Consider the following 27824-nt stretch of genomic DNA (forward strand, 5'->3'; position numbering starts at 1 on the left):
TATCACTACTTCCTTTACCAATGCCCTGTGATTAGTGTGAAGTGCAGAACTGTAAGGTCCAAAGGCAATAAACATGATGCTTGCCTACAAGGAGTTTACCAACAAAGTCAGGAGCTAAAATACACAGAAGAAACTTAGATGCGTAACCTGATACATCTACATAGAAAAACTGAAAGTCCCAAATGAATGTCACAGTTTATATATAGATTAATATATCAAATCAACATGTGGTGCAGAAAATCAGTGGGAATAATTACAATTAGAAAAATATTGATGAATAATTACTCTCAAGTTTGGCCCCAAACAGAAGGAAATAATAGTAAATGATCTAGAAGAGTTTTCTCAAAAACTTCTTGGCAATGCAACAAGTGCTAACATTTTAACTCCAAGTTCAGATGGTATTCGTGAGCTATTTACTATACTCATATATTCTTTTTAATATTTGAATCACACGATTGAAAGTATCTTTTTTCAAAAATAGAAATCCTCTGTTTATAGTCTATACTGGAATAGTTTTTTGTTTTTTTCTCAGAATAGCAGGATATCAAGCTGTTTCTCCTGGCTGTCAATACGACAGGACCCAGTATGATATCTTTGCTTGGCTTACTCAATCATGTGCTACTCTCTCTCTCTCTCTCTCTCTCTCTCACGGAGGAGAATTCAAGGTTTAACACAACAGAGAAAGAGCAGATAAGCAAGTTTCTTCAGGTCCTAATTCTGGAGAGAAAGCAGCAGTACTTACAAAGCCACTCACCATCTGTGCCACCGACAGCTGACTGCTAGGTGACACGCCACTGCAGCAACAGAAAAGGGCGACGAGGGGGGTGGGGCTGCAGAGCTCAGCCGGCGCTTACCCGGCCTGCCAAGGTCTTTCAGGGCATTAGTCACATGCCGAGGGCTCTGCGGCTGCCCACTGGGCTAAAGGTAACTAGCAGGCAAAATCCATACTTGACTTCTCAGGAGAACAGGGGTGGAGGATGGGCCAATGAGGAGCAGGCAGCAGAGTCACCCCACTGCTCCACCCATGGGCAGGGACAGGCATCAGTGAGTGTGGCTGCCAGTGCCAGTTCTGCAAACAGATACTGTTTTCTTTCTGCTCAGCTTCCCAATAAGAAGAGACAATGGGCATATTTATCGTAAACCACTGAAATGCGGGATCGGATGTTGGGTGGCATGTCTAACTAATAGGCAACATGACCCAGAGAGAAGCAGATTGCCCAGAGTGCACTCACAGCACATTTATTCTGGATGAATTCACAGGAACTGAGCTGCTCCTGATGCTTGACACACTTGAGTGTCCAGTGCGTGCGGGGCACTGTGCTAGGAGCTGGAGAGACAGGGCTAATGACCTGGACCAGGCTTTCAATGGGTTAACCATCTAAAGGGGATGATACAAACCTAAGCAAGTTAAGTCTGCCAGGCATAAGGGAAGGCCTTTGAGAGACCTCAGAGATAAGCAGACAGATCAAGTCCAGCTCCTATTGGCCCGAGTGCTGCAGGTCAGAAACAATCCTGCCACTCTAAAACGCAAAGCAACCTCAGGAACCTAACGTGCAAGCCTGGCCCGTCTTCACATCATCGCCTGCTCACCTGCTCTAGTACTCTCAGCGTGAATGGGAGTTAGCCACCCCCACCACACACACCCTTCTCACTTTTCAAAGCCCCTGAAGTCATCTCCATAAAACCTAACTGTGAATTCACAGGGGTCGTTCAACAGAACGATGTTCCTGAATGAGATATGAATTCCTCTGTAAACAAATACAGCCAGACATGAGTAATTTGTTTATTTCAAGCATCAGCAGAAGCAAAGCCATAGCCTGCCTTACACTAAGAAAGTTTAATAAGTTTAGAGAAAAAGGTTTAAAAAAAAAAAAAAAAACTTGAGAAAACTTTAGATTTAGTAGCATGCATGCATGTAAGGGGATTCTATCAGATACTAATGTGTAATGCTAAGCTCCTAAATCCAGCCAAATTCTAACAGTTACTGGGTGACAATGACAAGCTACGGTTCAGTTCATGCCTCTTACTGGCAGCCAGGTAACAAGCTGCAAATGTACATTGGAGAACTATAGTCTATGCACAAAGAACTAAGACATTTCCTCATTTAGATCCATGTAAATCACAACCTTAGAAATCTTTTCCCCTCTATTACCTCGCTATTAAGAACAAAGTACTTGAGTTATACAAATATGAACGCAGACTTGCAGAGAAAATTAAACACGATGAATTGTCTTTGCATGCTTTATGCGAACACAGGCACCATGCTTTAAGATTCAGTCCTAACAGGTCTCTAAGAAATAGTAAGACTCACGTACTTGCTAACAAATGTTTAGAATTCAGAGACATATATCATTCTTATTCCAGAGGTGTTCTAGTCAGAATATTTATTTTTATTCTTTCAAAAGCAAATTTGCAAACCATCATCTAGGGGAGTTGATAGCCCAGGCACATAAATCACACTGCTGTTTTCTAAAAATACGATTCAATTGGCTTACAGGCTTACGAAGCCAGTCTTTCTCAGGGGGGCAGACAAGGCTCCTGACTGCTGGCTTCTCCCTTCTCTGCAGCTGCTCCTGCACGCCCTTCCTCCCCACACCTACAAAAAAGTGGGTTGCTCAGCTGGGTCTTTCGAATTTCCTATAAATCTGGGATCTAAAACCACAAAACGACAGGGAGCATAACAAGGGTCAGGAAAATCTGGCACAAGCCTGCGTAAAGAACCAGAGCCGAGGACGCCTTTAAATAGACCTGGGCAGAAAGAGATGCGGTAGGGCAGGATGATAGAAACTGGGGGGCATGAGTGTCAGAAAACAGGAAGCCGCGTGCCAGCAGGCCCAGACTCCAGACAACACAGCTAGCCACACAGCTGGCATTTTTTTGGTGTTTCAGAAAGCCTTCCATGTCTGGTCTTATCTGCACATCACAATAAGAAAGTGACGATGAGGACGCTGAGGCTCAAGACTCCCAAAGCTTCCCGAAGGTGCTCAAGAACAGGACACCTGCCTGACTAAATCCAATCTGCGTGATTCTTAACCTCTGCTGGGCCACCAACCCTCTCCTCTGAGGACACCCACACAATGACTGGCACATGGGACTCGCAGGTCCCCCGTGAACCCCCCAGCTGGAAACCACAAGATCAGGTTTCCAAGGGGCTGCATCCAAAATCCACTGCAGCGTAAACGTTAGCATTCATCTCATCACCCTGGCCTCTGAACATGTGGGTTCAAGGCCCAGTGTACACAAGGGTTCACCTCTTGCCACTTAGTCTGTACCATGAAAATGGTGGTTCCCAGCCAGAGGTAACACTTCAGGGTATCATTTTTTTATTTTTTGACAGGCAAAGTGGATAGTGAGAGAGAGAGAGACAGAGAGAAAGGGCTTCCTTTTTGCCGTTGGTTCACCCCCCAGTGGCCGCTGCGGTCGGCGTGCTGCAGCCGATGCACCGCGCTGATCTGAAGCCAGGAGCCAGGTGCTTTTCCTGGTCTCCCATGCAGGTGCAGGGCCCATCATTCTTTACGTTCCCCCCGCTACTCCAACCCAACAAACACACACACACACACACACACACACACAGCTCCTGCAATTCCGCAAGATTATACTTACACAAGCATTTTATTTTCTTCTTGTCATTTATAAACCGAAAATACAGGTGATCTGACTACTTCTTTGGAAGTGCCTCAAGTGTTCAAGCTGAGCAGCAGGTAGATGGAACACTTCACCAGGAATGCACCCTCAAACCACCCACAGAAATGTCACCCTCGCCCCAGCAGCAGCCAATGACGAAACCCTGACATCTTTCCTTGGTGTAGCCAAGCTGGCAAGACACAGCCATTCCTTGCCCCACCTCCTCCCTTGTACAATGGGCCATTTAGAGAGGCTGAAAGCTCCCCCTTTGTCCTGCACTCGCTGGGCAGAGCTCGGGCCTCCGAAAGGAACAAGAGGACAGCAGCCCGACCACTTGCTGGCCTTTCAGTTTGCCACTCCAAAGCCGCTGGATGCATGCTCCCTAACCCTGGTTGGCAAATTACCTAAAGCTAGATTTGCTTAAGCCGTTGCCTCTTGAACCAAAAGAGCAGTCAGGCCGTCCCTACAGAGACGGAGGCCCAGAAGCTCCAGAGACGCCAGAGGCTCTGGGTTTGAGAGGGAAGCAGAGGTCGCTGTCCAAACCCCATCCTACACAGGAATCCCTCACTGCAGTCGCTGCCTCTCGCCCAGCTTCTCCCTCAGAGCAGAAGGAAAAAAGCCTTTTGGGGGCACGTTGGGCTCTTATGCACAAATAGGGAATTAATATCCTCATCCACTGCCTTGGGACTCTTCTTCTCAACTAAGTTATAATAAACCTCAAACCACTGGGTTTTAAATTGTCATTAAAGTGATCCTGTGGATTACCAATTCAACTTCCAGGAGGACACAAAGTGGAAAGAGAGCTGAGATGCCCTGTTTTTATAAAGTTGATTTGCTGAAATATTCAAGTCAGCTGAGTACTTCTACACTTCATCTACTCCCTACCCACCTGTTAAAGCTTTCCGAGAAGGAATATAACCCAAGCTTTCAGAAGCAAAGCATCGGTTACAACTGCCATGTGTGCTCCCCAAAATCAAGAGACCCCAGATATCATGCTGTTCAACTTGAACAGAAATATTTTTAGGGATGCAGATGAAATGGCCAAATATTAACTCACAGCAGCTTCTGTATTCACTAAACTACACAGGAAAGGTCTTCAAAAAGTTCATAGAAAATGCATATTATGAAAAATCTTATACATGGATTTCAAAGCATTTTTCACCAAAATAAACTTTTCTATTAACTCACTTTCCTAGACTTGTTGAAGTACTCTCATGTTTAAGTCACATGACAATCTCAATTACTGTAGAAATCTGCTTCTGTAAATTCATATTTCATTAACATTTTATTCAAATGCCTTGGACATGCACCTTCAAACTTCAAAGTGGTCTTAGGCACCTCTCAAGTCACATTTGGAGATGCCCAACGATTCTGTGCTAGATCTGCATCTCTGTACAGTTTTCTTTTCCGTTTAAGCTGAAACATTTTTTAAAGTCATAGATGTAGCTATTTCTGGAACAAACTCCGCCAAGTCACAAGAACACAAGTGTGCAAGGTTAGGAAAGCACACACAAAATAGTAGTCCTATGGATCCACCTTCATATAGTTAAACCTCATACTTCATTGTTCTTCAAAACTGATTTTTAAAAACTTTTTACAATAATATCCAACACTGGCCCTTGTTAAGGTCAAACCTCAAGAAATAATTACCCAGTTGGTATTAAATGCCTTTGCTTTAGAACAAACCAAGTCCAGTTCATTGCGCTTCTTAAGGACCGGGACTGGAGTCGCCAGAGGTTTCAGGGCCAGGTACCTTCTCTGCCTGATGTTGGTTTTCAACATGAAGGCAGCCTGGGAAGAACTTTAAAATGAGGACTGAAAGAGTGGTTTAGGGAAACCCTCAACTTAGACTGGGGCATACGGATTGTTTTGCATTCAGATGGGGATGCAAGCTGAAAAACAAGAATAAGATCCAGTCCACGGCACAGTGCGTGCACACAGCAGCCTACCACCAGGAGAGTAAGAGCAGCGGAAAGCAGAGAAAGGCAGGTGGAGTTGAACAGGGCCTCCGAGGATGAGTGCTGGCTAAGAAAACCAGCGCCGCTCCGTGTTGTGGGGACAGAAACAAGATGACTAAAGCAAGTCCCTACCCCACGGCCAGAACTTCTGGCAAACTAATCTGAACAAGTGACAGGGCTGGACCAGACAGGAAGGTGCTTGGGGAAACCAGTGGAGCTGGGCCTTCCTTAAGAACCCTGTGCACTGGGTACTGTTTTGTGGCAGGCTCAGGGCTAAGCAATCACACACATGATGACTGAACGCAGTCCACACGGGGTTGCTATTGCCTTCAACTCAAGGATCAGGAAACCAGGCTGTGGAGGTGCATGTCCTGTGCCTGCTCCATACAGGCACAGGACTAGAACCCAGGTCTGAAGCCAAAGCCTGGAGCCTGGGGCCTGGGGTGGCAAGTGCCGCAACCCAGACATGCAGTGATTCAGATACCGACCAAGGCCACTGGCAAGACTGATGACCACAAAAGCCATGCACCATGATGCTTAAAAAGCCAGGATCTCAAGGCAAATGTCCATCGATGAATGAAAGGGCAAACAAAAATGTGCATACAGATCCACAGGACTCAGCCTTTAGAAGGAGGGAGATTCAGACACCTGCCATGATACAGAGAGCCTTGAGAACATCACCCTACGTGAACCGAGCCTGGCACAGAAGGACAAAGACTGTGTGACCTCACTCATATGAGGTGCCTGGAATGGCAATCCAAACCTGTGGGGCCAGAGAGTGGGACAGAGGCTACTGGGGGAAAGGAGGCATGGGAGACATTGCTTCACGGGCAGAGTTTGTGTGGTATAAAGGAAAGTTCTGGAACTATGAAGTGGGGACAGTTATACAATTTTGTGAAGTACTTAATGCCATTATGTAATTGCATACTCTAAAATGTTTAAAACAGTAAAATTTCTGTTAAGTGTATTTTACCACAATAAAAAAAGTATTTTAATCATTTCTTCTCTCTATTATTTTTAAAGCTAAGATTTTGTGACCAAGATAGAAATGAAAAAAAGAAAAAAATAACCCACAAAAGGTATGACACTGAGGGCTGGGTTCTGAGCCTGGGAATCAGCGGTGGGAATGGGGGAGGGAGTTGGGGTGCTACCAGCCCCACTTTCCAGGGTCCTGAGAGCCTTCCTTCATGGGCGAAGAGGAAGAGCTTCCACCGCCGCCCCGCACTTCTCACACCTGCATGGAGGCGGGTGTCAGCGCGCATGCCCCTCCCGGGGCTCCCGTCCTGTCTGCTCCCCCCACAGCCCTGCCTCAGTAAAGTCTTCCCTATGGCCAGGGCCGGCTCTGCATTGCCGACTCGCTCACTGCCTCCTTCACCTACAGTGTGCATTCTCAAGATGTGCAAATCCTACCACGGGGAGGCCAAGGCCATGTTCTCTAGCAACCAGTCCTGCCTTTGGACCCCAGCAATACCTGATGTGCACCCTGGTGGGGTCTTTAGCTCCTCCTGTATCCTCCACAGCAGGGATGACTTTTATAGGCCCATGTACTTGCCTTCATCCATTTCATGTTGCTGTAGCAAAATACCCGGCACGGGGTACTTTAGAAAGAAAAGAGATTTGTTTAGCTGACAGTTTGAGAGGGCAGAAGTCACACACTGGGCAGCCCCATTTGTTCACCGCCTTGGGTTGTGTCACAACTTGACCGGGAAGCAGAAAAGGAAACAGCTCCCCGCAGAAGGGGCCACGTGTGTGGGGCAGCCTCACTTTACAAGAAGCCACTCTCCTGAGAACTGACCCAGGACTGGTCCTCTTGAGACCAGTATTAATCCCTTTTGAGAGAGGTGCCCTTGTGACTGATTTACCTGGTACTGTGACCCACCTCAACACTGCCACACTAGGGAGCCAACTCCCACCCAAACTATGTGTCACAAAGTGCCTGGCCCCAAATAGGCGCTGCATCGTCGCTTGCATTGACAGCACAGTGGCTCTCCACGGAGGAGGCAGGCATTCACAGCATTTCCAGACTCCGGTATCCTCCTTCCTCTCCCCTGCTAGCTCCACAGGGGGTGGCTATGAGTCAGTGTACAGAGGGAGGGCAGAGCACCTCCAAGGTGATTTAGAGGAAATAAGAAAAAGCTGCAAGTCACTACGTAAAGCCACAGGAAAACACTGTCTTGCCCCATGGATGTTTCTTCCTCATATGATCTCACTCAGGTATAATGTCATCCTGAGAACTCTGCATATGCTTAGGAGCAAGGGCCCTCTCTTGGCTTTAGAAGACACTTAGACATTTCTCACATGACTGTTGACTTCCTGAAGCAAAGCAAGGCTTTTCAAGTGGAAGGGAAGAGACTAATGCTGTGCCTTTCTTGGGGAAATTAGCAAATGCCAGGAGAGCTGGAGCCCAGAGCCCCATATGGGGCTGGCCTCCAACTTCTAAACACGTGTATCCTACAACAGAAAACAGGGTCCTCCAAACCAGAGAAGCAGAGTGGGTTTCTTCCAGCATGTAGGCTGCAGCACCACGCAAGGGCTCTCCTGAGGAGGGGGCTCCTGAAATACTAAGCTGGGTGGGCGGCCCACTGGCAACAGGACCCACCCAACCTTCCCTGGAGCATACTGCCTCCTCCTCCTTGCTTCACTCAGAGATATGAAGGCCTGTCCTGGACATCCACCTGTGAAAATGGTAATTACAGTTAGCACGTGCCCGAGGAAGATAGCCTGGTCATGCCAATGCCTTTGTGTGGGACAGAAAGGTTCAAGTTCAGGGGGAGGTATTTAAGATGGGATGCTTCCATTAGAAAGAATTTCCCAAGAGAGTGCAAATTATTCCATTTGTCTTCTAATGTTGGTCTACTACTGCCAGGTGATTTCTGCGCATATGTCATGCCGAGGCGGGGAAGTTTACTGATAACAGCTGGAGAAGGGTGCAGGCTTGGGCAGAACAGAAGCCTCAGTGGCTCAGCTCTGCTCCGGCTGATGGAGAGGAGGAGACCTGTTTGTTCGGCTGCCCTAGCCCCTCTGCAAGAAGCAGGACAGAAGCAGCTTCCTACTCACAGACTGCCTTTACTGAGGCATGTTTCAGAAGACATTCAGCCCAGGGAAGAGTCCTCATTCTGTCTCTAAGACTGCAGTGTGAAGAACATGACACCTTGGTTGAAGGGTATTAGGCAAGACGAGTAGGGCCTGTTATTATAACAGTGAGAGAAGGAGCTAAAATTCCTTCTCCCACTAAAATAATCCAGAAAGACTTTTTTCCACACTGGACTGGGATGAACCACAAAGTATCTGAAGAAAGAAGATCCCCCCTAAGTCCACAGGAAGGGAATCAAATGTTCTTTGACAATAGGCAGAAACTCTCCTCTACTGTAGGTCCATTTGTTTGAGAAATTGCATGCAGAGGAGGTCCTATGACCTGTGGTCCTCTCAGGTTCTTTGTACAAAGCCAGCATCTTCCAGCAGTAACTATGGAAATAAACGGAACAGCAACATGGAGCAAATCCTAGACTCAGACGTAAGAAGATCGCATTCTGGCTTCTGGGCTGGGCCCCTGGCAAGCTGTATAATCTTGAGCCAGCCCCTGAGCCTGTGTGGGCTCCAGAGAAGATAGAGAGTGGAGTGGGAACAGAGCAGGGCTCCATCCCCTACCAGCAGGAGCCCTGGGAGCACCTCCGACTCTGTACAAGAAGCCAAAAGATGGCCAGGATTGCACCTGCACCCAGATATGCCTAGGAACAGGAACTTATGAAGAAAATAGTCACAACTGAAAATCATCAACTTTGGGGGGGAGCTATGGGTGTTTTTACTATTACTCTTTTATTATTCACTGAATTATGCTATATTTTCACCATTTTTATTGTGGTAAAGTGCATTTAAAATCAGCCATATTAAACATTAACTGTATTTTTTTTAATTTTGTAAGACAGAAGAGTCAGATCAGTAGTTTCCTGCTCCATGAAGGACACAGGGTGGCAAGCTGTCCCTAAGCCAGAGTGACAGATGGGATATAAACCCCTCCCAGAAAATACATATCTGGGCCCTGGTTCTACCTGAGTGTTCCTTCGAAAGAGTGCCCCATTGCAAATAAACAAGCAACGCTCTGGAAACTTCAGGGCATAAAAAGCTCTCCTTAGTCCTTCGCAAACAGAAGAGGATGCCACCATGAGGATAAAAGCATTTACAACGTTCTCTGTGCCCTCAGCTGTTTGGAGTGTCAGTGAAGGCAAACACGCCTGCAACAGTTAAGCAGACTACACAAGAACAGACGTGACAACTGAGGAAGGCGGGGGCCTGGTGCTCCCCGCAGCTGCAGGTGGGAGCAAACTCTGTGCCTGGGCCACAGCCCCAATGGAGGGCTGTCCAGAGAGCTGAGGGTGGAACCAGGCCAAATCAAAGCAGGCCAGCGCTAAAAGCCAGTCCGTGCTGGGAGCATGGAGGCAGGCAGAGGTGGGGGCGGCAGGTGGGTCAGGACTGGCAGCGTCATGACGCGGAGGTGGGGAAACTCTGCTTGGCACACAGTGGCACTCCTGCCAACAGGCTGAGAAACTGTGGCTGGAGGCCCGCCCTGGCCCAGTGGGCATATAGTTTATGGAGCCCTCCAGGTTGCTGCCAGGGTCAGCTGGGGGGACCAGTCCTTGACCTCAAGGAGGCCCTGTGGCCCAGCCGCTCAGAGAGGTCGCAGCTATCAGCTATCGGTGACCTGGATAAGAAGGCCAGAGAGGACACAAGGCCGGGTAGGGTTACCAACACCTCTGAAAATAGAGCAGGGTTTCAGGGTGACTGATGAACTAGAGAAGTGGCTTCGCGGGACAGATGTAAGTAGCAGCTAGAATACCCACAGGGACTTCCACGTAGCTACTCCCAAATTTGGAGGGAACCCGTTTTGAGTTGGTACATGTTTTACAGCGCACTGCCACTGGAGTTGCGAACCACTCTTAGGCTGTGAGTTTTCCTGGACCAGCCAGTTCCTTCACAGAACGTGGGGCCTGCTGCTCGAGGAAGCCACAGGTGACACAGAGGAAAGGTTAGGGGTTTTGCTCACTGCTTGGGGAGGCATGAGAGAGGTATTGGTGACAACCACGGGACACAAGCTGAAATTACACCAAGTTCAGGTCACCATAAGAAGAGATGATTGACCCTGGGGAAGCTAAACACAAAACAAATCTAACAAGTTGCAGAGGATCATGGAACAACCAGCCAGTACTTACAAGAGAGAAAGAATGGAGCTTGTCCAGCTTGGCCATTACCTGCTTGCAATAAGTGACACTAGTTTTTGAGTCTCTATATTCCCTTTTTGTTTAAACATATATTATGGAAATTACTAAATCTATTCAATAGTAAACGGAATAGTCTAACAAAGCTAACATGTATTTATTACTCCAGCTTTAGCTCCAACAATAGTAAACACTTTGCTAACATTGTTTCATTAAACTCATCCCGGGGGCATGGCACTGGAGGAGCTCTCCAGGAGGGGCCTGCAGCAACCCCGCCCCAGCTGGGCTCCTTCTGTCCCTGGGAAGCTGGTGGGCACCCACGAAGCTCTTCTGCAGCAGCTGGCGGACTCCATGCTCAGGACAGACTGCACCTCGGAGCTGAGGGTGTAAGTAGCCGGGCGGAGGCCGGAGCTGGGGCCGGCGCGCGGTGGGGAGGGGGCGCCTGGTGTTGGTGCGCAGGCGCAGCCCAGCTCAACCTCTGCCAGGTCGCTTGCGGGCACGGGCCACAGGTTCAAGTCCCCAGCTTCCTGCTAATGTAACTCCTGGTGGTGATGGCTCAAGTGGTGGGGTCCCTGGCACCCATGTGGGTGACCCAAATGGAGTTCCTGGCTCCTAGCTTCTTTTTGGGCATTTGGCAAGTGAACCAGTGGGTGGGGAATCTGTGTGTCTAAAATAAACAAAAATTTTTTTTAACTTGAGAAATAAAGGAAAAAAAAAAAAGAAAGGAAGCAGAGGTGCAGAGGGAGGGTGCGAGGGAAGCATTTCTATGTTCTGAAATCCATATATATGAAACACAGGAAATGTGTTCCCCAAATGTGTTCCTCTTATATCAATAAAAATCATTAAAAAAAAGAGAGAGAGAAAAGATCCCTATTTCCAGCTTGCAAACAGTCACTTAGTAACAACTATATGCCAGTGATAGCTCCAGCGTCAGAGCATACAGAAATGAACAATGGAGAAAAAACAAAACCCCTACCTTAATGAAACTTCCACACTGTCAAGTTTTTGGCACCAAAGGTGAAACGTACTCCGGATTTAACCTGGGTCCTGCAGTCGGGGACCCATCTGGACATGGATCACAATGTGGTTACAAAGAGCAGCAGTTTCTGGGCCCCTGGGACTGACAAAATGAGCTCTTTCCTTTCTATGCTTGCATCTGGAAGTCTCTTGCCGTACTAGTATGGTACAGAAGGAGCTCACATGCTAGTTCTTGAGCTTTGGATAAAGCATCCTAATCAGTAGTAAATCAAGGTACCCCTAATATGTAAACACTTTCATTTATAAACTATATGCATGCAAACACAACAAGTATTTCCCAAACACTATCAAGTACACAAATAGGAATTTGAAAGAAAGGAAAAAAATAACTATAGAAGTTCCATTATTTCCATCTTGTATCCCAATCCCCCCCCCTCCCCAACACACACACACCTATGCATGTGTCCCATTTTGGAGACCAGCCCTCAGTCTTCTGGGGACTATCTGCAGCCTCTCAGGTCACTTGCCTAGCCAGAGTCTCCATCGCATCCCTAGTAGGGGAAAAAAAAAATCAAAGTGCATACTGAAGCACCCCTAGAAAGCAGAAGAACAGAGCCTGCCAAAGCCTGCAAAAAGAGCCTGCGACATTAACTGGGGAGAAACAAAGATATTCAACATCTCACCCAGTGATGTGGGGAGGGCAGAGCACGGCTGGCCACTGTCACCTGGCCACGCGTGAGACCAGATGGACTGGGTGAGCTGTTATGCAGGAAGGGAAGTCAAGGCCTCAGGGCCATGGCAGGCTCAGGGGCAGGCCTTATCTGAGGAAGTCTGTCCTGGGGTAGCCTCAGTCCCTGGCCCATGGACCAAGGAGCCTCACCTGGCCTGAACTCTAGAGAGGTCTTGGCATCAGGGGAGCTCGGCTCTGGCTCATGCCAGCAAAGAAAAACACTGGCACCCTCTGCAGAGTCCAACCTGTGACTCTGGACTGCTGGGCCACACCCCTCTGGGCTTCAGCTCCTTCCTCTGGGAGGTGCTTGATTGGACTGCTGGATGCATGAGGTCCTTGCCAGCTCCACAGGCGGTACACCTCAGAAGCTTGCCCGAGGCACAATGGGGGAGACTGACCCACAGATGGAACAAAGAGCTGTTTGACCATTTCACCAGCGGCCTACAAACAAGGTACGATTAAGTAGGAATACCAGGTAAACGAAGACTATAGTACAGTTATATAAGATTATGCAGAACTTGACACTAATCTCCCCTCCCACATCCTGCAAGGCCCACGGCCACCTGCTCCTCAGACTAACTGAAACTACACTGAAAAGAATGGCTCAAATGTGCACTGCTCCAACTGGTAAGGACGAGGTCGCCACATGCTTAGACCGTGGCTCGTGCTTTCTTGGAGAAGCAAGATATGCACACATGAAAAGGCACACAAAGGACAGAGACGGGTGCCACTCAAAACACTTCATAATCACTATGGCTTGGCATCAACCAATCTGCAAAGACATAGACCAGAGCACCACACAAAGTTCTGAAGACCCTTAGTGAGACCAGGTACTTCAGTTTCCGAACTAGGGTTGGGGCGCTTGGGGTATACTAACAATTTTCTAACCAGTAAGGGAGGATTTCCATATTTTATTTATTTATTTATTTATTTATTTATTTTTGACAGGCAGAGTTAGACAGTGAGGGAGAGAGACAAAGAGAAAGGTCTTCTTCCGTTGGTTCACCCCCCAAATGGCCGCTATGGCCGGTGCTGCGCTGATCCGAAGCCAGAAGCCAGGTGCTTCTCCTGGTCTCCCATGTAGGTGCAGGGCCCAAGCACTTGGGCCATCCTCCACTGCACTCCCGGGCCACAGCAGAGAGCTGGCCTGGAAGAGGGGCAACCGGGACAGAATCCGGCGCCCCGACCGGGACTAGAACCTGGGGTGCTGGTGCCACAGGCGGAGGATTAGCCTAGTGAGCTGCGGCACCGGCCCAGGATTTCCATATTTTAACCACCAGTGCCACTGTTGGTGCATCCTAGCTAAACGTCAGCCCAGCGCTGTGGCGAATGACATGGAGTCTGAGAAAGGGAAGAGTCACTGGAGGAAAAGTACCTCTGTGGAATGAGAAGCGGAGCTCTGAGGAATGAGGGCAGAATGAGGAACCGCATTCCAGCCAGGGCGAGGTGGGCAGGCAGGCCCGGGAGCAGCTCCGGCGGAACTAGGAAGCGCCCTGAGCGTGCTCTGCAGAAACCCATCTGTCAGGGTTTGGGCGAGGCATGGGAAATGGCAGGTTGGGATCAGGCGAGTTTAAGGAAGACTTGGAGCCTGGAAGATGGTGGCTCAAGGGTGGACCACAGTCCTGCCCTTTGCTGCTGAACTTGAGGTGCTGGACGCCAGGCTGCCGTGACACTGGGAATGAAGGAAGAAATGTGTGTATGCTGAGCAACATCGGACAGCGTAGCTCAGAATAGTACAGGGCGCTGACTGACAGGATTTGGGGGCAGAAGTCAAGGGCGACACCAAAGTCCAGCCATGTCTTGAACAGGCCAAGGCCCAGGAACAAACTCCACCATGTGTGCCATGGCCAGAGGGGAAGGCAGGTTGTGCAACCTTGGCTAGTCACCGCCGTCTCCCTGCGCTGTAGTCTCTGGATCAGGAAAACAAGTGAGGTACGCTACTACAGAGCGTGGGCTGGTGCTGGAGAGCTCAGAGGCAGCCAGGGAGGCAGAGGCAGCGCCGTGCCCATGCCCGTGCCCGTGCTCATGCCCGTGCCCGTGTGATCTGGGATTCCCAGCCACCCCTCCTGCCCCATCTACGGCTCATCTTGGGATTCTGCCTAAAAGTTCACTGGGGAAGAAGAGACCCATAATTCACCCAAGAATATGAACTTGCCTTCACACTGTGAATTCACACATCGAGCCTCTTGTCTATTAAATTTTCAACATGATCTGGAAGGTCATTCTCCTGTAGAAGTATTCTAAGATGGGTGGCAGAGGGCAAACCTCCGTGCAGTGGTAAGGCCATCTCCTGCTCGAGCGAGCGTCACTCGCCTGTCTCTGCTGTGCCAGGACTCGTGTTCCCACCTGGAACGTGCACTCTGCCACCCTCACACTGGGCACTTGACTGCGCCTCTTAGCCTCCCAAGATCGGCTTCCAGAGCGAGCCAAGCCTCTTAGTTCTTTCATTCTCTAGAAAGTTGTAGCTCTGTAGCAAGTGATGTCATTCAATGAACCCAGCTCCATCAAAATTTGTTGTTTCTTTAAGCACCCGAGTGGTACAAAGGGAAAAACGGACAGCAGAGTATAAATGAGATGGGGAAAAATCAAGGAGCACTAACAGAGGAATGGAGAGCCAGCTACGGCCTGCCTTGCCGCCAGCTGATAAGCTGGAACGAGGCTCCTTCTAGCTTTAGAGGCGCAACTGAGCCAAGCAGTTAGAAGCAAAGGCTGTGCAGCCAGACTGCCTAGCTTCAAATCCTGGTTTGGGCAACTTAATCCACACCTGTTCCTTTATCTTTACTAAAATGTTGATAAGAGCAGGACATACCATAGTGTTGTTGGAAGATTAACTGAGCTGACATACCGGAAGCTCCAAGAACACTGCCTTGTGCCATTAGGTGCAAACAGGGCCTATCCCATCCAAAGCCAGCTGCACCCACCACTGTCAGCCAGCACCGCCCTCTTTGGTAGGCAACAACTGAGTCCCCAGGGAGCAACCAGTTCCTGCAGCAACCTTCTCTTGCCTCTGCTGAACCAAAGAATAAATGGTGTTCAGGAGCTTGGGCCTTATTTGCAAAAGCATTTCTCCCACAACAAGCCCAATTTCTACAGCAGCCAAAATCATGCAAATGAACAGATAATTCACTTATCAGAAGTCCCTCCCAGAATAAGGACATGGCATAAAAACCCACCTTTCTTCCTCTTGGCTTAACTTCCTTCAACTTACCTTGCCAAGTCATGAAATTCTTATTTCAACAACTTTCTCACTTGAAAACATGAACTCAGAAGTCCATGAAAGTCTATTCATATGTAAAAATAATTTCAAGGCCATTGTCAACTTCAAGAGGTTTACAATAGAACATGTCATAATTAAAAATAAACATATTTAAATAAATAAGAATTTTTAGTAAACTGTTCTAAAATGAACAATTTTTCCTGATAGCCAACAGTAGGAGAAAAGTAAATAAGCATGAATATCCCATATAGTACATTATGTACTCACCTTTAAAATTCATTTTTTGAAAAATATACAACATGGGGGAAAAGTTCACAATTTAACATAGAAGATTAAAATTAAGTTGTCAAAAACATTTTTTTTTTGAAAAGCAGAGTTACTTAGAAAGGAGGAGAAAGAGATCTTTCATCCACTGGTTCACTCCCCAAATGGCCACAATGGCCAGGGCTGGGCCAGGCCAAGAGTCTGGAGCTTCCTTTGGGTCCCCCACATGGGTGCAGGGGCACTTAAGCCATCTTCCACTGCTTTCCCGGACCATTAGCAGGGGGCTGAATCGGAAGTGGAGCATCCGGGTCCCGCTAGATAGAGAGTAGAGCAGCCAGGTCTTAGACCTGTGCCCATTTGGGATGCTAGCACTGCAGGCGGAGGCTTAACCTGCTGTTCCACAACGCCAGCCCTAAACTGTCAAAATTTTTATCTTCGATTAACAACATTTCCCAGAAAATTGTTTTGACCCTTGTGTAGAAAAACAAAGAGTGGGAGGAAATACAACAAATGTTAACTGTATTTAGTGTCTGGAAGACACAGTCATTTTTATATTTCCCAAGTTTTCCATAATAAGTACACATTACTTTTATAATATAAAAAATGTAATTTTTCTAGAGTAAATAGTTGAGATTCAGTTCATAGATAACTTTTTTTTTTTTTTGACAGGCAGAGTGGACAGGGAGAGAGAGAGACAGAGAGGAAGGTCTTCCTTTGCCGTTGGTTCACCCTCCAATGGCCGCCGCGGCCGGCGCACCACGCTGATCTGAAGCCAGGAGCCAGGTGCTTCTCCTGGTCTCCCATGGGGTGCAGGGCCCAAGTACTTGGGCCATCCTCCACTGCACTCCCTGGCCACAGCAGAGAGCTGGCCTGGAAGAGGGGCAACCGGGACAGAATCCGGCGCCCCGACCGGGACTAGAACCCGGTGTGCCGGCGCCGCGGCTCACTAGGCTAATCCTCTGCCTTGAAGACTGGCAAATAACTCATGAAGAGCAAATGAGCCCAGGCACCTGATGGTAGAGCCACCTCTTTGAAATCTCAGATTCCGGAGACAAGACATTTGCCTCCAGATTAATGTATTCACCCCCCTACTCTAAGGAAGTTTTCGTGCAAATGTGCTGCCCTGCAAGCCAGTCAGGCTTCAGGGAAGGCTCCGGCATGCTCCTCCCCTCCTCCAGACTCCAGTGTTGTCTCCATCTTAACAAGAACTTCCAAAGCTCAGGGTGTCAGAAGTGGAAAACTTCACAATTGGGATTGCAGGATAGTTTTCTCTTGTTGCTACTATGTATCACTGGCGGGGGTGGCCCACAGGAACTAAGCTTTCCTAAAAGTTTGCATTCACCATTTTGTGTAAAATGACAACATCAGAGTTGCGGCCACGAACTTCAGTAGAATGGCCTCTATCTTCTAGTTTGTATTACTCAGCTACTTCTTTGGGGATTGCATTTCTTTAAAAGTCCCAGCATAGGGAAACAAAGTCATCCTCCTGAGGCTTCTGAGGATGTACAAGGAGAATCTCCTCCCCGCAAGAGAGTCAAAGACACTCCAGGGTGTTTGTGCAACTACCAAGCTGGACTGACAACCTTCAGTAAAATCCTTGGTGGGGCCACACTGTAGCACAGCAGGGAAAGCCATTGCCCGAGACTCTGGCATCCCCTATGGGCACTGGTTCGTGTCTTGGCTGCTCCACTTTCAATCCAGCTCCCTGCTAATGGCCTGGGAAAAGCAGGGGAAGATGGCCCATGTGCTTGGACCCCTGCCACCCACATAGGAGACATGGAGGAAGCTCGTGGCTTCTGGCTTCAGCCTGGCCATTGAGGCCATCTGGGGAGTGAACCAACAAATAGATTTCTCTCTATATATAACTCTTTCAAATGAATAAATAAATAGCTTAAAATCAATCAATCAATCAATCAGAATAAGGTGCTCTGGCACCTTAATCTACCCACCTTAATCTACCTCCTGACCGGCCACTGCCTGTGGGAGAATAAGGCTTAAAGAGGCTTAGGATACCCAACAGCTCTGAGATACCTTTCAGAAAACTCTGTCTTGGAGCACAGGAGTCTTACACATTACATCATCCAAACTAGACTGTCCATAAAACATAACTGATGGAGTCTCACCTGGCACTTTGACTATATATAAGATAATAAATGCTAAATGAATAATGAATATGTTTTAAATGGCAAACTTGCATAGCAAATTGAAATGACCTTAAAAACTAAACGTTCCTCTACAGTCATTGAGTATAAATACCCAGGGATTACTAGTATTTCTATAGTCTTGCTCTTTCCAGAAAGGTGAGTTTGGAAGGGGGAGTGGAAGGGAAAACCTCCAATGACAAGAGAATCTGCCCCTTTCCCGGGTCCCTGTCCCAAACACACCACCTCCTGCCACAGGACAGTCACATCAAGCCTGAAGATGTGCCAAAACCCAAGCCTAACACCATGGCATGCCGGCACACATTCGGTTATCCCAAACTTCACCCGAAAGCAAAGAGGTAGCTGGGAAAACCCCATCTGGACCTTATAAATAGATACCCGTCCCTACCTACATGGGTTACCGGTCACCTCTCAAATGCCAAAAATGAAAAAACCCAGAGATTCCTTTTTAGCCAGGTTGTCTGCAATAATAATAAAAATGCTGCCAATCTATGCATAACAGAGACAGGAAGGAAATATGTCTAAATGCTTATTATCATGGAGGAAGGGCGATTTTAAAAAGTGGTCTCTATTTACAGTAAATTCACAAATCAGAGACCTTTCCTATGCATACCTTATTTCTAAGGAGCAGGAGTGCTGCATTCAAAGACTTTCTAGTCACAAAATGTTAGCTTATGCAAGATTTTAGTCTGAGGCCATCTCTACACAAATAAGGACTAGGATGGGGTTTTCCCAGTTGGGGCTGACCAGAAAGAACATCTCCCAAGACCTGGCCCCGTCTCTTTTCCACTACACCACCCGGTGCTGTCTCGCTCCAGCCAGGGCTCCCGAAAAAGCGCTGCCTTCCCAAGCCCACCCCCAGAACACCTTCAGCCGCTCCAACCTGCCCCGAGCACCTGCCCCCCCCCCGGGGGGGGGAGGGTAGGCAGAACCGACTTAAAGTTTTTGATGGATTTTTTTTTTTTTTTTTTTTTGGCTTATGTTAAGCTGATGAATGCTCTCACGGCCAGGGTCACGGACGAAGCTGTGAAATGTGTCAGAAAGCGCGAGATTCAGCCAGTTTCTCCTCTGCTCCTCCAGCGTCAGTACCCGAAAGGAGGGGAGGGTGTGGAGAATCGGGGTCCTCCAGGGACCCCTGCGCCGAGGAGCAGAGCCCTGCAAAGCCACGCGTACAATGGCCACTCTCAGCCAAGCGCCATCACCTTGCGCCCCGGGGTGGGGGGGAGCGGGGAGGGGTCTCCAGGCCCCGACACACACACACACACACACACACACACATACAACCCGACTCGCGCGCGTCTTGGCTTCCGACCCACGTGGTCTTCCAAGTCGTCCACCGGCACGCTCCGTCTACGCCGCAAGGTGACAGACAGCCTCTCGGCTTCCTATTTCCCGAACGGCCCCAGGCTCCTCCATCAGCCTCCATCACGGCTCCCTACGGGCTGCGGGAGCGCCCCTGGAGACGCCCCGAGAATGTTCACAGATGGCAACCGGCTTCTCGCCGCTCCCTCCGACCCTTCGGCCAAGCGCTCGCCGCAGGGGCCACCATGGCTCCAGGGCACGCGAGCCGCCTGGCCTCCGGGGGGGCAGACGGGATGCTGGTGGCCGCGACCCCGCCGACACCGCCCCCCGGGGACCAGCTCCCCGCGCACAAACAAGGGGACAGTCCCGCGGCGCGCGTCACCGGGCCACGCCGCCCGCGCCGCCCGGGCATCCCCGGCTCGGCCGCAGGAAGCGGCGGCGGCGGCGCGGCTCGAGCGGCCTGGAAGCCTCCCCGCGCCGGGGGAAGCGAGGCCGCAGAGCCGAGGCCGGACAAACGGAACGTGCCCGAGATCCGAGGGGCGGCTCACGCGTCGCCGCTGCGGCCGCCTCCTCCGGGACTCGGCCCGGCGGGGCAACCTCAGCCCCACGCACCGGCTGGAATCCCCGCACGGCTTCGAGAACCACGCAGGTCCGCGCGGCAGGCGCACTCACCCCCTCCGCTGGCCGGGCCGCTCCGCCGCCGCCGGCTGTCACTGCAGCCCTCTCCCTGCCCCGCGCCGGCTCCGGACGCTATTTAAGGCGCAGCCGCCGCCGCCGCCGCCGCCGCTCGCCGGCTGCGCCCCCGCTGCTGTCGCGGCCAAGCCAGGCTACTGCTGGCGCGCGTGCCGCGCCCGCCCCGCCCCGCCGCGCAGGTCCCGCCCCGGACACGCCCCCTCGCGCAGGCCCCGCCCCCAGGCCGGACGGCCGCGTGGCTGGCCGGGCACAGGGGGCGGTCCCCGGTGCCGTCGGGTTTCGTAACGAGTCCCGGGAAGGGCAAAGGGTACATCGTGGTGTCTCGATCATCAAGCTCCAGTAACCCTGGAACTCCTGGTGGGCAGGGGTCATCCTGGGAGAGTCCCCGGTGGCCCGGAAGGTTTGCTTGGCACCGACCTGCGCCACCCCCTTTTCACCCGATTTCACCAGGGTCCCCACAGGGGCTTTCGCCACACTCCCTGGCCCCGGAACGTGAAGCAACCCTGCCTGGGCAGTTCGGGCCGGCTCTGGGCCAGGGAGAGAACCCGCTAGACATTGCTCAAGGCCAGGCTTCTCTTGCCCAGTGCCCAGGGCCTGCAGACCCCGCAGAGCGCTGGCCCTGCTGGAGCTCTGCCTTCCTGGGGCTTTCGGCGTGCTCAGCCTGCAAGAACAGCAGTGTCTGCGCCCGGGGGACGCAGCTGGCGGAGGGCTGTCCGTCTAGTACTGCTTTGAAGCAGAGGCAGGAGAAACGCCTTTAAGAATAGATAATACGGCGTTGGCTGAGCGCTTGCTGCTTCTCTGTTACAAACACTTCACACACATTATCCTACTTCATCTTCGTCACAACGCTGTGAGGTGGATGCTGCCATGACGTCCCTTTTACAGAAGTGGAAACTGAGGCACAGCGGGTAAATGCGGGTGAGAACAGCTCTATGCCGGTGTCTTGAGGCCCACACTCTGGGGCAACAGCAGGTGCCGCCCAAGCCTCCTCAGATGACTCCAGCCAGCAATACCCAAGGGCTCACCTTGGATGTCTGCCGCCTCCCTAAATGTGGCAGCACCGTTTGCTCTCACGGCTGCTGGGCAGGCGGTTCAGTGGTACTGAGAGCAACCAACAATACCCAGGGTCTCCAACAGCCCAGTTCTTTCTAGATCTTTATCTTCCAGAGCTAAACTCCCATTAAGAGGGAAAAAATAGAGTCTACTTTCATTTTCATTGGTTTCCATCTGGCTAATCCTTGGCTTCTCTTTTCCAGTCTTTTCTCCCCGCCTACAGTTTCATCAGTTTAGCCTCTCCTTTTGCCTCTAGCTTCTCCAACCCGCCCTCAGCCTCTGTAGACACTTCTCAAGTTCTGCAGTGCATTAGTTTTCAAAGTCTGTTGTACCCAAGTGTCACACACTGGGTGGCTTCACAACAAAACTGTACCGTTGGGGCCTGCACTGTGGCGTAGTGGGTTAAGCCACCCCCTGCTGAGCCCATATGGCTGCCAGTTCGAGACTCAGCTACTCCACTTCTGATCCAACTCCCTGCTGTGGCCTGGGAAAGCAGTACAAGATGGCCCAAGTACATGGGCCCCTGCACCCGCGTGGGAGACCCACAGGAAGCTCCTGGCTCCTGGTTGCAGATTGGTGCAGCTCCAGCTGTTGTGGCCAATTGGAGTGAACCATTAGAGGGAAGACCTCTCTCTCTGTCTCTACCTCTCCTTATCTGTGTAACTCTTTCAAATAAATAAATACATCTTTAAAAACAAACTGTACTCTCAGGGTTCTGGGGATTAGCAGTACAGATTGTGGCTGTGGGTGGGGTTGGAGCCTTCTGAGGCCTGTAAGGAAGGGACTCCCCCGGATCTCTCCCTTTGCCTAGCAGGAGGCTGTCTTCTCCCTGTGTCTCGTCGCATCCTTCCTCTATAGTACATGTCCACATTTCCCCTTTATGAGCATGCCAGTCCTACTGGAGTAGGGCCTACCCTAATGTTAACTCTAAATACCCTATCTCTGGTGCTGGCATTGTCATGCAGCCTGCAGTGCCCGCATCCCATACAGGTGCAAGTTCGGGTCCCAGCTGCTCCATTTCTGACCCAGCTCCCTGCTAATGTGCCTGAAAGGGCAGCGGAAGATGGCCTAAGTCCTTGTGCCCCTGCCACCCACATGGGAGACCCTGATGAAGTTCCAGGCTCCTGGCTTCAGCCTGATCCAGCCCCAGCAGTTGTGGCCACTTGGGGAATGAACCAGCAGATGGAAGATGTCTCTCTCTTTCTCCAAATTTAGTGCAGGGGAGGGGGGACACAATTCATCCCATAACATATGGATCGCTGTCACTAGCCATCTCACCTTTCCCCTCCGAGACACTGTCTCCTCAAACTGGGTGCCTGGCCCTAGCCTCTAGCCCTTAAGGCATATGATTTACAACTTTAGACTAGAGATTGCACGCAGCCAGAAATCAGATCTGAGTTTCTGCTCCCTCTGGCTGAAGCTGCTATGTGGACCCTGTGCAGCAACTTCATTCCTTAGCACCTTGGATTTTCCACGTGGAAATAAGGAAGCTGGACTTAAAAACTCTCCTAGGTGCTTTCAGCACAAACACTTAAAGATTCCCACTAATCACTTCAAAAGTTTTACAATTTGTGGGGTGGTCCTGTGGCCATCAGCTAGAGCCTGTTACATCCTGCTTTAGAACACAGGTTTTGGGGGCCAGCATTGTGGTGCAGGGAGCTGAGCTGCCGCCTGCAATGCCAGTGTCCCATATCGGAGCACTGGTTCTAGTCTCTGCTTCCGATCCAGCTCCCTGCCAATGCAGCAGAGGATGGCTCAAGTGCTTGGACCCCTGCACCCATGTGGGAGACCTGGATGGAATTCCCGGCTCCCGGCTTTGGCCCAGACCAACCCTGCCTATTGCAGCCATTTTGGAAGTGAGCCAGCAGATGGAAGATATCTCTCTCTCTCTTTCTCTCTCTCTGCCTTTCAAATAAATAAACAGATAACTCTTAAAAATAAATAAATGAAAGAACACGGCTTTGGGGTTGGGCAAGTCTGCGGGAAGCCCTGTGTCATCCTGGGCAGGACAGGCCATGACCGCCTTGGAAGGATATCATGACGACTGGCAGGCATGCTCTCAGTTTTCCCATTAAATGAGGGCTCCAGACTCCAGAGTCAGGAGTTCCAGTTTGTGAATTAAGGAGAGGAAAGCTAGTCTTAGCCCTCTTGACTACTTTCTTTTTTCCAAACATCTCAGTAGCCCAGTGAACCAGAGCCAGTTGGATGATACAGTGGAGCAAATTTCCTGATGGAAGGTTGAACTTCTTCTCAGTTATTCCAGCTCCTTTACCTTCTGGCTGGATGAAAATTTTATGGCTAGTTCTGGTTCAATCCAAATCTACATCTTTCTAAAACTGATGGGTCAATCTCTTTTGGGACAAGCTATTGGCAGGTTCACGATGGCCTGTCTCAAACATCCCCACTTATGATTGCCAGCTGCCCAGTTGTGTTGTTACTACTACATCTGCTATTTCTGAGCATGGTAAGAGAAGTGCCGTCACATCACTTAATCGTGGTGAGGGTGCTTTTAATTCCAGACCTTGGTAATTGGAGGATCACGGGAAGGTAGCAGTCACTGGGTGCTTGTTTGTCTTATGGAGAAAAAGCTCACGTGTGGAGTGAGGCAGCTGGACTCCGTGTAGATGATGGCACTGTGCTTGGTGGCGTCCAGAGCATCATAACCAGGAGCAGTGGAACAACGCCTTCCCCTCCCCATCAGGCTGGATCAGGGCATGGCTCGGCCACAGCAGTGCCATTCAGCTGCTTCACACACTGTCTGACACGGCACCTGTTGGCCGTCACATCCTCGGGGCACGGCGGGTTGTCGTCTTCTGTCTTCTTCATGGCAGACTCAGTGGCTGGGGAGAACTTGACACTAACACCTTGGGGGACCTTTCCAATGACAGCAGGCTGCCTGCAGATCCACAGTGGGTTTGGCCCCGATGGTGGGTACAGGCAGATCCTTCTGTGTGGCTGTGGATGCCTTTCGGCACTGCTCTCTTGCTCCGGAAGGCTTGGCTTTGGCTTCAGCCTTGGGAGGAACGGGAACCTCTTTGCCTTCACAGGCATCTTGGTAAAAAGGTACTCAATCAGTTTGGAGGCTGCGCCTCTAATGGAGGTCCATCCACCTCCCCCAGGAAACGTAAGTGCCTGAACCGCCCTATGAATCCAGTAAACCATCGCTCCCCTCCCCTTCCCTGTGTAGACAGAATAGTGCTCAATTGCTGAACTGGACACTTTTTTTCTAACTGTTCCCAGGTGATCAATGGCAACCAAGATGAAGCCAGGTTTTGTGGAGCCTGAAACTTATACAATTTAGGGGACCTCTTAATTGGATATAAAGATGAATGTTTCTATACACTGAGAACAGAAACCACAATAAACTATGAATTTTTAAAGTCTGGGTTCTCTTGGGTCTTCAGCAGTAGGGAACTACGAAAAAAAATATTGCCCATGAAATTACCTGTTAAATTGCAGAAAGTCCAGAAAAATAACCTAAAATTGTATACATTTTTCCCCACTCTCCATAAGGAGTTTTTTCATGTTTGGGGCTGCATACTCATTAACTGCTTCTTCTTATGATATTTTAAAACAAACTTTACCTTTTTAGAGCAGTTTTCAATGCATAGGAAAAAAATGGCATAAACCCAGTATCTACTGGGATTAACACTTTACATTGGCATGGTGTGCTTGTTATAATTAGTGAGCCAGTATTGAAACATTATATTATAAAGTTCATCAGGTATTCAGACTTCCTTAATTTTTTTTTTTTTTTTTTTTTTTTTTTTTGACAGGCAGAGTGGACAGTGAGAGAGAGAGACAGAGAGAGAAAGGTCTTCCTTTGCCGCTGGTTCACCCTCCAATGGCCGCCGCTGCAGCCGGCGCACCGCGCTGATCCTGGCAGGAGCCAGGAGCCAGGTGCTTTTCCTGGTCTCCCATGGGGTGCAGGGCCCAAGCACCTGGGCCATCCTCCACTGCACTCCCTGGCCATAGCAGAGAGCTGGCCTGGAAGAGGGGCAACCGGGACAGAATCCGGCGCCCCGACCGGGACTAGAACCCGGTGTGCCGGCGCCGCAAGGTGGAGGATTAGCCTATTGAGCCACGGCGCCGGCTCAGACTTCCTTAATTTTATCAAAAGCCTTTGTGCTGTCCGAGGGTCCCCACCAGGACACCATGTGCCATGCACTTGTCCTGGCTCCTTAGGCTCCTCCTGGCTGTGACAGTTTCTCAGACTCTCTTTGCCTTTTAGGACCTTGACACTTCTGAGGAGTCCTGGTCAGATGCTTTGAAAAATGCCCCTCTCTTGGGATTTGTCTGATGTTTTTCTCATCATTAGACCGGGGTCATGAATTTTTGGGAGGAAGGCTATATATGACACTTTATAATATAATTTTCTGTAGAAAGCATAGAAAATTCAGTCTAACACAATTGATGGGATTTCTTAAAATTGATGGTTTTGATTAGATTTTGGTGAGGGTCAAATCCATTGCCTTCCACTGCTGTTTCTTGAAGTGGTATAAAATTTTTATTTAATCCATTATAAAAAAGAAGTTGTAAGTAGTATCTTCATATTTCCAATTTAAATGGCTTCTCATTCTCAACCAGTAAAATCCAAACTCTTCACAAGGGTTCTTAAGGATCATCTATAACCTCCCCCTGCTTCCCTCACCAGCCAGTTGGTCTGTCATTCTCCTCTCTAGCTACATGGAACTATTGGCAAGTTGAGAGCAAAACCTCTGGAGTTACAGTGTGTGGATTCTAATTCCGTTGCTTACTATTTACAGACTGAGGGTAAGTAGCCCTCAAATGCCTAGTTTTCTTACTGACAAGTGAGTATGATTACCGTGTGGCATCAAATCAAAATCATGGTCAGTTCTAAGATACACAACCAGTTGAATATACCTTAGATTTGGAACCAGAATTGCTTTGGCTTGTGGGATATTTGCATATACATATTGAGATGTCTTGAGGAGGGAACGCAAGTCTAAACATGGAATGCATTTATGTTTCATAAACACCTTTTATACACAGCCTGGAGGTAAATTTATACAATATATGTAGTATTTCATCTCTAACACCCAAGAAGGCCTGTGATCTATAAAATCTAGAGCAAAATTAGAGTTGGTATCTTTTTAAGTTTGTCAGAGAGACAGAAGACAGACAGAGTTCCCATTTACTGGCTCCCATTACTGGTACACTCTCCAAATGCCTGCAATAACTAGGGCTGGGCTTGCTGAAGCTGGGCCCTGGGTACTCAATTCAGGTGGTCTCACATGGGTGACAGAAACCTGATTACTTGAACCATCACCACCAGCTCCCAAGGTGCACACAAGCAGAAAGCTAGAGTCAGGAGTTAGGAACCAGAGATGGGCATTGAGCCCAGGCACTCTGATATGGGGTGCAGATACCCTAACAAGCATCTTAACAGCAAGGCCAGACATTGGCTCCTTGAGTTATGTCTTAGTCCACTTCTACATTCTGAGTACCACTCCTGTTCTACTTTTCAGACTGCAACATAATTATATCACCAAACACTGGAGAGAGATCAAGTGCAGGCTCAATCCCAGTACCTATGGCCTCTCTGACATGCCACCTTCAATACACACACACACACACATAGGCACACCAGTGCTTTGAGTATCTCTGAGTAGAATGTGTCTATAAGTATCATAGGGTGTGGGTGAAATTTGGTACATCAGCATGGAGGGGTATGGATTTTAGAGGGCTGGAGCAACATCAACATTCCTCTACTTCCACTCTCATCTCCTCCTTCTCCATCATGCCAAGTAAATTTCACTTCAGCACCTGCATGCAATGTTAAGCCTTTTGAAAGTCACAGACCACCTTGAGAGTCTGATGAAAGATACAGATCCTCACCTCATAAACATTCCACAGTTGGTTGCTATGGATCTCCTAGCATCCCTGGTGGAATAGAAAGGGTACTAGACTTGTAGTTATAAAGCTATATGTTCAGAGGCAGGTGTTGTGGCACAATGGGTTAAGCCACTGCTTGGAAAACCCACATCCCATATTAGAGTGCCAATTTGGCTACTCTGCTTCCAATCCAGCTTTCTGCTAATGCTCCTGGGAAGGCAGTGGGTGATGGCCCTAGTCCTTGGGATCGTGCTATCCTTGTGGAGACCCAATTGGAGCTATGGGCTCCTGGCTTCAGGCTGGCCCAGTCCTAGCTGTGCAGATGTGTGTGTGTGTGTGTGTGTGTATTTCAGAGAACTCAACAGCATGATGTCCTAATGCCTGCTTATCCCTAAAAGGCAGTTTCACTTAATTTTTTTTAGCACAAAATGTTTCACCTAGTAACACACTAAAATCCATAATGCTGATATAGGTCACTATGCAGAGAGTTAGGTTGGAATAAATAAAGCTGAAAGAATTTTTTCCCCTAATTTTAACTTCACCCACTTACCTAACTAACAATCCAGTATGCCCACTTTCCCATGATGCACCTGTGTCTCATCCAGGACCAGGAAGGAGGAGACACCATGATAGCTATATGGAAATCCGTGGAGGCACCATGAAACTCCCAGAAAGCCTCAAGCATACTAAACTCCACCCCATTCGTATATTCAATTAGTGCACCACCCCCATCTGAAGAAGAGACTGAAATCCAAGGAAAAGCCCTTTTTTTTG

The 27824-nt window shown here is 49.3% G+C and overlaps 1 protein-coding gene across 8 annotated transcripts in view; it reads right to left on the minus strand.

Moving 5' to 3' along the window:
- Positions 1 to 20177, minus strand: part of ACSL1 (acyl-CoA synthetase long chain family member 1) — a 67537-nt gene extending 47360 nt beyond the window's left edge. For 3 of the 8 annotated variants that reach the window (XM_070068333.2, XM_070068338.2, XM_070068332.2), the window contains exon 1: positions 20121 to 20177. The gene's annotated coding sequence lies outside the window, so the exon portion shown is untranslated. Of the gene's footprint in view, positions 1 to 742; positions 1021 to 3603; positions 11906 to 20060 lie in introns of those variants that run through there. The other 5 variants (XM_070068337.2, XM_070068336.2, XM_070068334.2 and 2 more) reach the window with 5 other exon arrangements.
- Positions 20178 to 27824: the final 7647 nt, after the last annotated feature.

The sequence above is a fragment of the Oryctolagus cuniculus genome, chromosome 2 (genome assembly GCF_051225735.1).
Source record: "Oryctolagus cuniculus isolate XC-2025 breed Fujian yellow rabbit chromosome 2, ASM5122573v1, whole genome shotgun sequence".
NCBI lineage: Eukaryota > Metazoa > Chordata > Mammalia > Lagomorpha > Leporidae > Oryctolagus > Oryctolagus cuniculus.